At 27.5% G+C, this 16378-nt stretch overlaps 1 protein-coding gene and 1 long non-coding RNA gene across 4 annotated transcripts in view; one reads left to right on the top strand and one right to left on the bottom strand.

Moving 5' to 3' along the window:
* Nucleotides 1-16378, bottom strand: part of LOC139425174 (solute carrier family 60 member 1) — a 40127-nt gene that overhangs the window by 15288 nt on the left and 8461 nt on the right. The gene's annotated exons all lie outside the window — the stretch shown is intronic.
* LOC147807664 (uncharacterized) lies at nucleotides 8156-15655 on the top strand. Of its 2 annotated transcripts, none has more exons than XR_015434545.1 (4): nucleotides 8156-8280; nucleotides 9512-9591; nucleotides 12388-12477; nucleotides 15533-15655. It is a non-coding gene; the product is annotated as an uncharacterized LOC147807664 (long non-coding RNA). The 2 variants fall into 2 exon arrangements; XR_015434544.1 differs by lacking the exon at nucleotides 15533-15655 and adding an exon at nucleotides 13222-13370.

The raw sequence follows: 16378 nt of genomic DNA, 5'->3' as shown, positions 1-16378 counted from the left end.
TGACATGCTAGTAATTTTGCTGGTACCAGCAAATATTTTTGCTAGATCATGCTTTTTTTTCCTTCTTCTTTTTTTGCTGGTATATTGCATTTCAAACTTGTCTAGCAAATAAATAGCAAAACTTTTGATTACATTCAAATTAAATATTGCATTCGCTATAATTTAACCAAAACATATTATTAACAAGGTTTTCTGGAAACATGAGGATGTTTAAGAACATAATGATATGGAATTTTTTTCAAAAATTAATTTAGGTTTTTTAACCGAATAGACATTTTCATATATTTGAGAAATTATAACAGAGATTTAAATCAATCAGCAAAATATATAGCTTGACATTTATAGCCAAATGAATTTCTTGGGCAGCAACAGAACAAGGCCCGTGAGTTTTTACATTACATAGAATATCACGTTAAAAAAATTTAGTCAATATTGCAGAAAAATATATGCCCTTAAAATTTTTTCATTCAAATTTATGTCCGACTTTAATTTGAAGTGATGTTTCTGAGGTACAGATCAAAATTAAATTAACCTATTTTTCACGTGCAACGAGAAAAATAAAAACTTAGTCCATCTTTATTACATATTGCAAAAATATTCATTTGCATATAGTGATGCTATGAAAATGAATTGAGCAAATATATTTTTTAATTTTACACAATGCCTTGTAATTGTGTAAAATGTGCATTTAATAAAAATTGTAAGTATTTTCAGAATGAACACACATAATTATTTTATGTAATAATTTTATTTATATAGTATTATTATTATCTGGGTTGGCTGTTCAAAGACGAATATAAAATCATAACATGACAAGCCTCCGTTTATACGTTTAAATCACCATGTGACATACAACATCCAATTTATTTTTATAATGTAAGTCATAAATATTTGTATGCCACCACAATTGGTTTATAAAACATGTAGTTAATGTTTATAAAGACAATGGGCTACGTAACAAGTGAAAATTTAACCCACGTGGTTTTTCTTGCTTGGTCAATGCACGCTGCATGCGAAATAGCAACATTTGCCAATTTGATGGAAATTCAAACAAAACCTTATTAGTAAATTCTTCGTCGGAAAATATATTTCACTAATCAGTTTCTTATTCTCATAACCAAATTGTTATTGTTGTTATTGTTGCTAATTTAAGTCGCACTAGAGCTGCACAATGGGCTATTGGCGACGGTCTGGGAAACATCCCGGAGGATGATCCGAAGATATGCCATCACCATTTTGATCCTCTGCGGAGGGGATGGCACCCCCGCTTCGGTAGCCCGACGACCTGCTCGCGAAGTCGAGCACTTTACGGTAGCACAGTTTAACGAGGACCAATACCGCACACCCTCGGTCCCTACCTTAGAGGAGATATTAGGTTAGAGAGAGCCAGTCTATTGTTTGGGCTCGGAAAACTTGAGCAAAGATGGGGGTTACCTTTTTGGCGAAAAATGCATAGCTGGCGGTCGCATCGTACAGGAATATTTTTAAGAGTACCTAAGGACTTTTCTCTCTTTTTTTATATTTTATTTTGCATGTTTTCCCAATTTTATTCCTGATTGAAAGAAACAAGTTTTCTAATAAAAATACATCATAATATGTGCGCTACATTTAATTATTTGCTTTTAATTGCTTAATCATAAAAAGCTAATAACATATTAGTTAAGCATGATTTTACCAAACAATGAAATAAAAATAATGATTTTTTGAATCGAAGATACATTTGAAAGTATGTAAAATATAAAGAAACAATTGCAAATGATTATATGTATTAATTATTTTTGTCAAAAGCTCATAAGAGATAAGAATCTTTGTCCATTAAATGAATCCGCAGTAAAATGCTTAGAGCATAACACACTATTTTTGGATGCTGTGAATTCTTCTCTGTGGACATTTACTTTCCATACTTTTCGTTTTATCTCATCTTTAGGAAATCCACGTCAGTTAGCTATTAGTACTGGGTGGTTTTAAAATTATTATTATACAAATAAAATAATAAAGAAACTTGCTGAAAAATACGTAAAATGTCTTTTAAAATTAAATTAAAGTATTAACTGAAATGATTTGAAAAAATCTCACAATACACTACACATTTAGTATCTGATTTTTAAAATGCAGAATATGTGTGAATAAAAAATTAGCAATTTTATATTTGAGTTAAATAATTATGTAAATTGTTACTAAAAATCAAAGTAATTTAAAAGAAAATGTGTGTCTTCTATTAGTACAACGAAGAATTATTAATTCAGGTTCAGATCGATGGGTCAGCTTGTCCATGAAGTAAAGGCGGGGGATACGCAGTGCTAACCACATTATCACTCTTATGACTGTTGATCATTAAATTGTGCTAGCTTAACCTTCATGACTTTCAGGCACTCAACGGGCTATTGTGGGAATGCTTTGCTTTAATAATTGTTAATACTTTACTTATCTTTTATTTTTTCTTAATTTTTATTATAAAAATATTTAGTTAAATTTTTAAAACATATTTCCCTAACATTTATACATACTTTACAATGAAAGCCTTTTATAATTAATTTTAATCGATGCATAATTTTTCTTATTTAGATTACGTATAATAATTAAAAAAAATTTAACAGGGCAACTGAAATGGCAATTTTTAATTTTTTTATTAATATATATATATATATATATATATATATATATATATATATATATATATATATATATATATATATATATATATATATATATATATATATATATATATATACACTGGTATGCAATTCATCTTTTACATAACTTTTTTATGGTTTTAGTGTTATTCATAATTTTTCTGATAATAACAAAATATTTTGTTTTATTTTTAAAATGAATATTAATATTTTTACATGCTGCACAATTTGGAACTCTAGTTTGCCTGCCATGCGATAATAATTTATTTCAACCAATGCATACAATTAAAATTTTAGTGAGTTAACATAATATAATAAAATAATTTAAATTAAAATAACAAATTTTGGTTTCGTTATTTGTCACTTTATTTTATTTAAAAAAAAGTATTACGAAACTCCATATAAGAACGTACTATCTACCTGTTGTTTGAAATATTGATAGTTTTCGACTTAATTAACATTTTATATTAAAAAAATTAATTAATGTTAAAAAAAAAGAATTATTCACTTTTTATTTCTAGAAATCAAAATAAAATACACATAATAATAATAATAGTAAATAGCTACTCGTTTGACAATCCTATAACAATTATTTAATAATAGGGCCTATTATTAATAATATAACCTATAATAACCTAGTTAATATTTTCCTGAAAAATAAATGTACAGTAATAAATATAGAACTTCCTACATAAATATGAATATCCAAACAATTTTTCCTATATAATAAAAAAAGTGTTCTTCGACTTATAAATTTTATTTAAAAACGTAATTTTTTTAAAAAAATTTTATTTTTGATCAAAAAAATTATTTTTTACATGAAATGTACTTTCATATCTTCTTAAGTCTGTACAACTAAAATATGCACTTAAATTCGCTTGAAATTATTTAAAAAAAATAATTTTAACTCAATCATTATAAGTTACAGAGCGAAAATAAAATGCGATTTGTTTGTAAACATTGGGGTGAAAAAAATGCGCCAAATCCGATGCGCGTGCTCATCAGAAAAGGAGTAAAAATATCAGAATATTTATATCAATATGAAATTTAATTGTAATGAAAATGCCGATAAATGTTAACTACATTATAATCTATCAATTTAAATAAAAATATAAAAAAATAATAGCTATTTTGCTAGTTAAAAACCAATTAAATTCATTTCATAACCTGACGTGCTAACATAAAAATTGCAAATAAATGTTTATAAGTGAATATAAAAGAATAAAAATGTTATTTGTGAAATGCAAAATGTCCTCCTTTAATGAATTTTTCGTCACACCCGTATCTACAGCAGTGTACTACCATTATTTTAAAATTTTATAGTTCAAAACGCAGCTCATCAATCCACCTCCATAGTAAAAGACTGGGGATAGGGTTTACTGGAGGAAAAGTTGTCCAGGAATCACGTGCCGATGTTCTTTGCAACGAGGGATGGGGGACTGGTTCTCTCTACCCAAATTACTCCTCTAAGGTCCCTACGCAGACTGATCCAAGTGGTCACCCACCCGCACACTAACCGTAGCCAGTGATGCTTGACTTCGGTGATCTGCTGGGAACCGTGTCTTAACCAGGGCTAAAGAGAATACAAGGGCTAGTTCACTCCGCTCCTAGAGCTGAAGCTACGATTTCCCTCCTCATGACGTCACTGTGTCCACAGATCTCGGAGATCGCAAGCAAAGATATGATAACTTTGCATCTTTCTCTTTGTAAAAATAAGTTAGATTTTTTCTGGTTATTAGCCTTCAAGCTTTACCTAATTAACACATTATTTCCGTTCATAAACATAGTTCAAAAAAATCTTTCTTGGTTATTATATTAAAAAAATACCATTTTAAACTTATAAAAATGTTTTGCTAGTTGGTGAAAATGACACGATAAATACTTTATTTTAAAAAGTTCAGTTTTAACTTTAACTATTAAGAAAAATGAAGGCATATATTGACACTTTTTTTATCTACATATTCTTTTATAAAGATAAGTTAAGTTAAATTTAGAATCCCTGATTTTAAAATATGTCGTTAATAGCAATTTGTTCATACTTAATCATTAGGAAACATCAACCTTAAACGCTAATTACTGAAACAAAATAATAATTTAGGTTCATAATGACATTAGAAATTTTACAATTGTTTATAGACATTTAAATTTACGATGATATAATTTATAGATATTTAAATTGAAGAGAATATAATTTTTAAAAAAAATCATAAATATTTAGAATAACTACATTAAAAAATATGTTATGAAATTAGGAGAATTTCAACTACAGTCAAACCCCGCTATAGTGAACACGGTTTATAGTGAACTCCTGGATATAGCGAACGAAATGTTCGGTTCCGTGCCTTGCTATACACGTATAATGTTATTTTTTGTGGATATAGTGAACCAAAAAAGTGAGGAAGTTGGATATAATGAACTTTTTTCTGTCTTCGACTGATTTTATTCTTCATTTTATTGTAATAATTTTGAAATTTCTACTTCAAAATAAATACATATACCGATGTTTAAAACCATCTATAGAGGGGAATGTAGCAATAAGCATTTTTTCTTGTTTGCTTCTTTTATTTCACTTTCCAATCCCTAAACAACCCAAGCAGATGTTTCCAGGCAGATGATGCACCTGCAAGGTGTCAGTGGGATCAATATGCATTTTCTATCAGAGGGAATGAGCAATTATTCATTATTGGTCAAAGGGTTGGACACTAATATGTGTTGATAAGGCTCTCTTTTCAACTCCTTTTTGCTCTCAGTTTAGTTAAAAATAAGCCTGCAAACAAGTGTCTCAAGTTTAACTATGGTGACCAGTAAACGTAAAACGTTCTGCATTGATGATAAAATGGGCATAATCAGAAAAATTGAAAATGGATGCAATAAAGCTGATATTTGCAGGGAACATTAACTATTCAAATCTGCAGTTTGTAGCATATGGAAAAATACGCAATTAATAATTTCTGCTCATGAAAAAAAATTTAGAAGGTAAAGAAAAGTTGAGGCAGGCAATTTTCCAGTATTTGGACAAATGTCGATGAATTTTCTAAGCGATTTTATAAGACTTCTTTTATGTGCTCGAATGGCAGGTTAGACGGGTTTAAAAAGTGGAATAACAGAAATTCAGGAAAAATTATCTGAGAGTCGGAAAGTGTTTCCATACCTGATGTTGAGGATTGCTCATCAGCTAAGAATTACTAATTTTTTTTTTTTTGCACGTAAGACGAGGAGTAATGAAAAAGAACACATTTTTTGCTACGACATAATATTTTTCAGTCATTTATTTGAATAATGCGTAATAACAGGGAGGAGTTTGGGAACCATTAGTTAAATTGCCTGCGTAACGGATATAGTGAACTCCCGGTTATAGTGAACCAAAATGTCGGTCCCTTGAAGGTTCACTATAGCGGGGTTTGACTGTATATACTATATATTTTATTTATACTTTTTACTTACATTTTAATTTTCTTCGACTTTATCTATTTTTTAATTCTTTTCACCTGCGCTTCTTTATGAAGTAACGAGGCGGTTTCTATTTAGATAATGAATTTTTATAAAAGTTCTTTACGACAGAATAAACGTATTGGTGTTTTATATTAACTGTGTCATTTCGGAATCCATTCTTTACATAGTTGTTCATTTACTTTAGGGAACACGTGAAAAATTATACTTTTTCCTTTTGTTTTTATATCAGAATTTTTGCAAGTTGCAATCGCGCAAACTGGCATTTCGATAATAGTTTTATATTCTTTAGCCCTGGTCTTAACGACCAGTCCACTGCGGGACTCTCATAACCAAAAACCATAAAAGAAAATATTTTTTATACAATAGGAATGGTTCTTGAGATTTTCCACCTGTGTCAAGCATATAGTTGAGATAGTATTACAACTCTATGGTGTCAATATGTTCCGCAGTTACTCTAAAATGAATATTGTACTTTTTCGATTATTAAACTAGTTACCATTTAAGGAATTTTGCAATTGAAAATAAAATCCAAAAAACTAAATGAAAAACAATAAAAAACTTTCTCTCTCATCCTTTGGGATGTTTCCCAAACAGGTCGCCAATAGCCCGGGGAGCAATTCTGGTGCTACGACTCTGCCTGAATCATATTTTTATTTCCCATTTAGTTCTTTTCAAACTAGTTAATATAACTGTTGTGTTAACTTTATAACGAAAATAATATTTGACAGTTCACGTTTTCACTATTAAACATTTAAACTATTTTAACCAAAATGAAAATGTCCTCTGGGGTCAATTCCAAAGATACGGTAAAGAATGAGTGCCTGTTTGAATTGCCATTGTGTCGTAAGAAACAGGAGTGTCTTAACAGTTGGGCAAACAGGACAATGTCCAGGGGATCCCAAAATACTTTTTCAATAAAAAAAATATTTCATTACCTGTTAAAAGTATTTGGTATCCAGAGATTGAGGGTGCTCCTCGTGTTGGCTCCATCTAAGGTGTTTGCCCTGGGTGCCCCAAAAGTAGCTACGCGACTATTTAGAAACCCATTTAAAATCACCCACAGCTCTCGTACAGCTTTAGAAATCAAATGCTCAATACCTTGAATTATGTAACGTTTAAAATAAATTCGAAAGACCTATTCATAATGAGCGTAGCTTGCTTCTCTGGCAAATCACACAGTAAAATAAAAAAAATTTCGTGAAAAAATTAGTAAAAGTACTTAAATTTTTATTAAAAGTTCTTTATTGTTCAATTTAATTAATTTTCGAGATCTTTGCAGTATCCAGTGTTAAGTTTGATCACTGTGATTTTAAAAGTTTCATTTCGTCAATAAGCTGTAATAAAATCTTCATATTAGCCAGCATTTAATTAATGTGCAAGTACATAAAAAAAGAGAGAAAGAAAAACTGTTAGAACAATGTTGTCCTTATTTATTTATTTTTTTCATAATTGTTGTCATTGTCACAATTCTGTCATTATTTTCGAAAGCAAATATCAAAAACTGTTTTTTTTACTGAATGTAAAGTTAAGAAATACAGTACATTTTTGCAATAACTAGATAAAAAAATATATATTTATTTATTATCTATATGCATTTTATTAAATATGTTTATATAGAGTTTTTAAATATGTAGATTTATTTTAAAATATTTATTTATTATTACAAGGAACATAGAACCCATAATTATTATTAATAACTGACAGAAAACAACTCGGAAATTAATACGAGATAGTTTAAAAAAAGAAAAGAAATTAAAAAATTGATGCTTTTTTTATTTTTAATAAATTAAATAAATAACTAAATGTCATAATAAATTTGTTTCTTAATAAAATAAATAATTAAAAAGTTGAAAATTTTATTTAATAAAACTATTTTTCATCGATTATATTTAGTTAATTGAGTTAATTTGTTTGTTTTTTCTCATAAATATTTATATGCAATATAAAAAGCGCATTCCTAGTAATAACATAAGAAAAAAAAATGTACAATTTAATAAAATTTTCTTAAAATGCGCTTTCTGGGACTAAGTAGACTGAACGTTCTTTTACTCCCTTCAAGTAATGAATTTTCACTGAACTTTTTCAACTTTTGATCCGTAAAACTGGTGCGCTCTCTTGATGACTAAACTCGTTTGCACCTTACTCCAATTGTTTACACACATGGCGGCGGCAGATTCATATGAATGAGAATGAGGTGAGTTTTCTTTATTTTATTTATTATTATCACTTTTATTTAAATGTACTTTATCTTTATTATTAATAGTTGATTTGAGTTCCATTTAAATAATGCGTGCGCATTTATTATCTATATTATAATGTTGTTATTAGCATTGAATTGCAATCAAGTTAGGCTTAGCAGTCTATTTATATTTTGAATTCTTTTAAGAAAGATTCTGTTTAAGTGTTTATTTTAGTTTACTGTAAAAATGTTGCATCTTAAATATTTATATTACCGTCCTAATTTTTGTTGTTGACGAAATTAGCTTTTAAATCATATATAATTACTCTAATTGTTTACGTCACGTAGTATAATAGTTTTAGCATTTGAAGATAATGTTAAAGTAACGTTTGTATAATTTCTATTAAAATAATTTTTTTATTTTAAAACTTATTTATTCGCAGTTGGGATTAAAATTTTGGCTTGCTGTTATCCTATTCTATTGAAATGTATTGTTAAAATAAATGCGTTTTGTAAAAAGAAAAAAAAATTAACTGTTTTATTTTATTTAAGATAATATTTTCTGATAGAAATATTAAGTAAACAAAACTTTTGAATTTTAATTTCAGAGTATTTAATAATGAACAATATATTTACTAATTTTCAAATTTGTGATTTAGAATTACCAAAAATATATTACAAATTAGAGTCTATAAATGTCTATCAATTATTTCAAATATTTATTTTTAACCTAACTATTTTTATTTGAATCTTTTTGAAAAACATGCTTGATTTGTCAATGGCATTTGCATAATTTTAAATAAGTAAATACATTTAAAAAAAATATATTTTTAATAAATATGTAAGGACTAAAACATTTTAAAAATCATTAATTTTGTTGAGCATTGTTATATCAATATTTTTTAAAAATTTTGTTATAGCTAACATTAGAAATGTTTAAATTGATTTATAATAAATTCACAGCCGGGATTTAAAAAATTATTTTGCAAAGTAAACAAAAGGAAAATTAGGAAATTTTAAAAAATTGCTTAAAGTTGGTTGCTTAAAATAAAATGGCTATAACTAAAGGCGTCTTGAATTTATCTTCAGCTTTTTCATCTATAATTAGATTTCTTTTTATTAGATTTCTATTTATTCTATATCTATTCTATATCTATATTCTACTATCTATTCTATATTTAATCTATAATTAGATTTCTATTTATTTTAATGTTGTTTCTTTTGCTCTATATTTGAAATATTATAGTGGTGCACAGCCTGCGACTAGTGAGCCAGATGTAGCCTGCTGACTGTTGATATGCAACAAGGGAAAGCTTCTAAACACAAGTAAATCTATGTTGTTTCTCAATTGCTTTTTCCATTGTTATTGCTCTGGAATTTCAAATGGTTTTAAAAAAGCAAATATTTTTATAGTGTTATTATGCTAATTTCAGTGATTACGCTTAGTTTTACCTTATTTTCTCCGATTTTTTATAAATTCAAATGCAGGGTTGGCAAGGTTTAGGGCAGAATGGATTAATCCACGGTTTAAACCCTGGTTTAAACCGTCCTGTCCAAAACCCTTTTATCAAATTATGCAGGGTTGCAAAAAACCCGGGTTTTTGTGGAAAAACCCAACTTGGGTGGGTTTTATTGGGCTTTTCTGGGTTTTTTTTCAAAAGAGAGGACAGGTATAAGTGCATTATTTTAAAAAAGCTTATTTTAATATTAATAATTAAGTTTAATTTTATTAATTGACCTCATATAGATAATACAAATAAATTGAAAGTGTGAAAAAAGTTTCTTCTGACATCACAATGTAAAATGTTATATGTGCTCACATACATCACACATTTGAAACTTATTTTAACACAGAATTTCTTTTTATTTACACTTTAATCATAAAAAAATATTGATAAATATTTTATTTGCATCGAAAGCGAATCAATGGCCATTCTGTCAAATCTAGCCAGTTAGGTGACTCTCCAACACAATTAGTTTCTTCACTATAGGTTAATTTTTTTAGGCTAAACTACATATATATTTCAATAGAATAGCTCTTTAATATAACAGAGGATAAAAAAAAAAAGAAAACAATCTTAGAAAAATCCAGTAAAACCCACTTTAGGGTGGGTTTTACCCAGTAAAACCCGGGCGGGTTTTATCGGGCAGGTGGGTTTTTTGCAACCCTGAAATTATGTCACAATTTTATCTGAGCAATATTCAAGAGGTAAAATAAACATAGAACTAATAACATATTGATAATTAAATATACCAGAGAATATTTGTTTTTGAAAGTATAATGTTTTATTAATATTGTTTGACTCTTCAATTTAAACAAAGGAAGATTAATCAGTAATCAAGTTGAATTGGTCCTCTCATTCAATAGTACATAACTGAAGTTTGGCCTTGCCATACAAGTTAAAATATTAGGGACTAAGTGCTTGGTTCATCATAAACAGGTTTATTTATCTATAGTACTATTCAAGAATACTTTTATTTCATTCATGTTCAATTCTTTTAGCATAGTGGTGATACATCACCAGTGTCAGTAACTGAAACTGATGTTATGCCCTTCAAAAGTCTTAATACATTTTTCAGTTATTTTGTATTTTCAATTTAAACTAATATATTTATATTTAAAAACATTTTTTTTAGAAAATAGATGTCTTTTTTATTATCCTGTGATGCAGAAAATATAACATTTTTTTAAAAAAATATTGTGAAAAATGAAAGGTTAATTTTTGAACAAATTTAGTATTTTTTAAGAAAAATTATTATTTTTTAATATTGCCATATTTATCCTTATGCAAAAATATTATTTATCAGTATTAAAAGCATATTTATATTTAAAGGATTAGTTATTCACTTTAGTTGTTCAATGAATTGTGGAGCTTCAAAAATTATAAACCTTTTCCTATTATATTATATTATTTTAATAAGTTACAGTAAATTGTATAAAAAATATCAAATATTTATTGATACTTGTAATTATTATGTGTACAATGGTTACACCTATAGAATTTTTACCTTTTACCAAAGTTCAAGGTTTTGGACACTTTAAGACAGTTTAACCCAGTTTAGGACAGTTTTACCCAGTTTAAGACAGTTTTACCCATGTGTCCTGTCCAAAACCAGTTTAGGACGTCCAAAACCCCAACTTTGTTCAAATGGGATTTTGACAGCTTTTAAACCGTTAAAACTACTATCGCCATGTGGTTATTAAAATCCTGATTACATTTAATATGATATTCAGACTCTTGAATTGTGTTTTTAGTTATAATAACCACTTCTTCATGCTCTTTATTTTGTGTCTAACAATTAAAAGTATTTGTTTTTCTGAAAACATATCAAGTTTACTGATTACACTGAATTTACTGATAACAACTCGTAGAACATAAAAATTAACATATATGCTGTCTACATGAGCAAATACATGTGTGGCTCTTGGTTAATCTACCTGCTGTATTTTCACTTAAAAAGGTGACATTCCTATATTATAATGAAAATATGGTGTATAAGGATTGTATTTTATAGGAATTAGTTGAAATGCTTTTTGCAAAATAAATCCATTCTCTTTTAAATAATACCGCTTTTTGTAATGAAGACGTAAATGAAGGATGGAAAAAAACAACATATTTTTACATTGTTCGTAGTTCTAAAAAATTTTTACCAAATTTTTTTTCTATTAAACTGTTATTTAGAAAATGCTATAATTTATTGCCATCCGAGTATTAATGCAATTTTGCTTTATTAACACAGCAATATATTAACAAAAATTTTAAAGCTATGAATATCAGTGGATATTTGGAAAAACTTGTATTTGAATGCTTCATGAAAATTGAAATTGCTGATTTCTCTAAAAATTTTTTATTTAAGTTGAGACTTAAACCAATGAACAATACTTATAAATTTTAACACTTATTCTTTATGTGTTCATTTGCTCTAATCGTGACTTAACTTAGAGTAACTAACTTATGTTTTCTACTTAGCATTTCAGTTAGTATGTATATTCTCTCACAATATACAATTCATATTAAATTTGGTTTATCACCCATTTTCCAATAACTATTTATAAAACTTATTTTTTTATGAATATTTATAACTTTAAATTTATAATGTGAATGTTTTATTTTGATTTAGTAAATCCATTGAAAAGGACATTACAGGAGCCAATATACTGACAGCATGGACAGAAGGGTGTGAGAATTATGGTGTTGGAATTGGCAGGAAGTAAGTAAAGTACTTAACTACCTTAAGTATTTAGTTTAAAAGTATGTGTTAATCAAGGTTTTGATCACGCCATCTAGTGTTTGTGTTGGAAGGATGATTGTTTTTAATGAGGGGTTGCTTTGCTTAAGGAAACTTTAAACAAAATTATGTTGTGGAAAAAGAAAATTCTAAGATTTGTTTCCCCCGTTTTTTTTCTTTCTGTGATTGATAGCAATAGGTCCTTTTCATTTAGACATTTTTTACTTAGTTTAAAATATATTTTTACAAAAGATTCATATTAGAGATAATATGACCATAAAAAGTTAATTTAATAATAAAAATATAAATATGTGAAAAATTAGTTGAACATACTAACTTAAAAGAACTTTTTTTTTAAATATTTGGAGAGGCAAAATACATTTAATCTATTCCTTACAACTTTGAAATATGGGAATTGTGATGGAACTCTCCTTCCACATGAATCTTTCCAAGCCAAAATGATGGATACTGAAGGATTTTGATCCATCAGTAAAATTTAAGTTTCCAGCAACAGGGATCTGTCCAAGCCAAATTTACTACCGTTTAGCGGTACCTTCACAAATTCCACTTCAGTAAAAAACAGTAGTTTCACAAAGTACTTTTTCTTAAAATTTTATTATGTGTCTCGTAAGAAATGCTAAATCCATATTTTTATCATAATTTTGTGTTGATTTTTTAATATAATTTTTAATTTTCAAAAATTATGTCTAAATTTTCACAAAATAGGTACCGCTCAGAAAAAGCTTGACAGACTACTGTACAAGTCATAATGGAGACATTGAATTGAAAATTCTGTTATCTTGAGTCTCAATATTGATGTTTTTAGATCATTAAATGGTTATATGTATACTATATGCATATAACGATTGGAAAAAGGTACTAGTTTTTTTTATTTAAGTTTCCTCTCTCTCTCTCTTTTTTTTTTTTTTTGACTTCTCACAGTGGTGAGTAGTTATTTTTCAAGTCTAGTTATGGAATTGAAACAAAATTTGTGATGAAAAGTTACTCCCATGGTATGACAACCTCCTAAAAACACTATGTAGCATTAGATTAAATATAAAATAGAAAGACAAATGAATTTTAAATATTTTTTGTTAAAATATCTTCATGTAAAAAAAGCATTTTGAAAATATTAAAATAATTTAAAACATAATGTTTGTATGACTTTGTAATTAAAAAAATTAAAATATCTAATTTAAACCAACTAGCCTTAGTATATACTAAATCAAGTAATATTTAATTTTCTTTAAATTTTACTTTTATTTTGAGAGTTAACTCAATCCATTTTACAGAAAATCTTTACAAAAAAAAAAGGAATTATAAAATAATTGTATTAAAATTTAGAGAGCAGTACTGTGCAGCATAATCATTACAGATTAAATCAGTACTGATGTTCATAATGTTATATATCAATGATATGATCTTTGCTGCCTGCAAATAATTATTAATGAATTTTCTTAAAAATAAAAAGAAATTAAGCATATTTCTGTGAGTCTCTTGTTTTCCTGTGTCACAATTCTTACTTTTTTTTCTCTACACAACTGTATATTCCAGCGGTTCCTGATTTTTTTTAATAATACGGAACCCTAAAAGATCAACCATCTCTCGGCGGTACCTGAACATTTTTAAATAAAGTTTATAAAAACATCTGTGAATGTATTTACCAATAAAAAAATATGAAATTAAACTCTTAAAGATTTTCCAAGAGGCATGAAAATTTTTTCATCATTTATCTTCTTCATAATAATCTTCAATCAGGTATTATGTCAGACAGTTGAATTCATGGTCTTGGAGCTGCATTTTGTCTAGCTATGAATTTTTTTCTTAGTAAAAACTAAGAAAATAAGTCCAAATTGTGTTTTTTATTGAAATGAAAACAAAAGGAACTGCTATAAATGTTTATAAAAAAAAAGTGTCTCAAGGATGGGTCTTTTTATTAGTGAATCCAGTTATTTCATTATAATTTGAAAAGCGCAATGGGAAATAATACTACAATTTTTTACAGATGCGTAGGATTTTCAATTTAATATATTATTAGAAAAATTATTTTTAAAAATGTCTTTTCTTTTTTATTGGCATTAAACTTTAAATAATTGAAAAAAAGCATCTGCAATATTAAGTAATCGATTATTGTTGGGCCTAAATATGATAGCAGGTGTTAAAAATGTTTTTTATTTTTAGACTGCTTAAATTCCTATCACTTGGATCTCTTTCATTCTTCTAGGGTTCTGCAGAACAATGTTTAGGATCTGCTGGTATTTTTAATAAGAACAAGTTAATTATCAATTCTGATAAATAATTTGCTAGATAAATTTTGGTGAATGAAAGTTGCAAATCACTGAATAATCGCTTTCCCCCAAAAATACCACTTTTTTGTAAAAAAAAAATTCTACTGCAATATTTATAACAAATTTGTTTTGTTTTCCTAATCATAACATATTTTTAATACAGTTTTTTTAATAATGTTGGCAACAGGGCGAATTGTTAGGAATGAGCATGTTATGGAATGGAAAGTAGTGAAGTAATTTTCTGCGTTTGTGCTAAATTTGCTATATTGAGTACCAGCTTCTATTCTTTAGTCAGTCAGGTGCCTGGGAAATTGTATACCCTTACTTGCTTCTCCTAGAATATATGCGTTTAGTTTAAATCTTTGTTTTTGAATCTTTATCAAAATCAAGATAATAATGTTAATAAGAAAAGTCAAACAGTACATGCAAATTCCGTTGCAGTATATTTTATGCAGCAGCCTTTTTTGCTAACATTTTAGATTTTCTATGATTGTATATAAAATCAGATCTTTTTTTAAATTCATGTCTTTTTTTACCAATACAAATTCATAAAAATATAACAAGACAATCAGGTTTGTTTAATATGTAAGGAAATATGTGATGCTATCTTATAAAAAATATTACTTTGATTTAATTTTGTGCAAAACAAGTAAATATATTCAAATTTATTTTATAAAAAGTAGTAAGTTTAATTCTGCAGTCTTATATGATTTTGTGATTTAATATTGCTTAAACTTTATTTTTTTAAGGTGCAGCAAAGCTTTATTATAAAGAGGCCATAACGGCGGAAATGTAGATATTGAAAATGAGGAAGAAAAAATATTGTATTATTAGTTGCATTGTATTTTTCTAAATAAATGTCTTTTTTTTTATATTTGTATTTTTATATTTAAATAAATATTTTACATTTTGTTTAGGAAAGCAACAACAGAAGGACTTTTAATTAATAAGTTTGGCATTTAAAATTAGTTGGTTTACAGTTACAAAATTTAGTTGCTAAATTGTCCAATTTAAATTTTTGTTTTAAATTTTAAATTCCATTTTGTTACTCCCTTTTTATGTAGAATTATGGTAGAAAAATAATGCTGGAATAGCAAAGTTATCAAGCAACTGGTGGTAGGAAAGTAATGCTAGAATGGAAGGGATTACAGGCAACTAGTGGTGGGAAAGTAATGCTAGAATAGCAGAGATTTCAAGCAACTGATGGTAGGAAAATAATGCTAGAATAGCAGATATTCCCAGCAACTGATGGTCGGATTTTTATGCTAGAATAGCAAAGATTCCAAGCAACTGTTGGTAGAGAATTATGCTTGGAATAGCAATAAAAAAAAGCATCTGTTGCTAGGGAACTATTGCTAGTAAAGCATAAAGAACAAGCAAGTTGTGGTCTTGATTGTTGCTAGACCAGCAAGATATTCAAGCAACACAAGTTGGTTTATGTATGCTGGACCAGCAAGATATTTAAGCAACACAAGCTGGACCAGCAAGATATTCAAGCAACACAAGTTGGTTTATATATGCTGGACCAGCAATAAAGTGTGCCAATTCATGGTATGGAATGCTAGTAATTATGCTGGAACCAGCAAAGATTTATG

The sequence above is a fragment of the Parasteatoda tepidariorum genome, chromosome 6 (genome assembly GCF_982258835.1).
Source record: "Parasteatoda tepidariorum strain Cologne lab strain chromosome 6, Ptep-v5.0, whole genome shotgun sequence".
In the NCBI taxonomy this organism is placed as follows: domain Eukaryota; kingdom Metazoa; phylum Arthropoda; class Arachnida; order Araneae; family Theridiidae; genus Parasteatoda; species Parasteatoda tepidariorum.
This window is presented reverse-complemented; position numbering and strand designations above follow the sequence as displayed.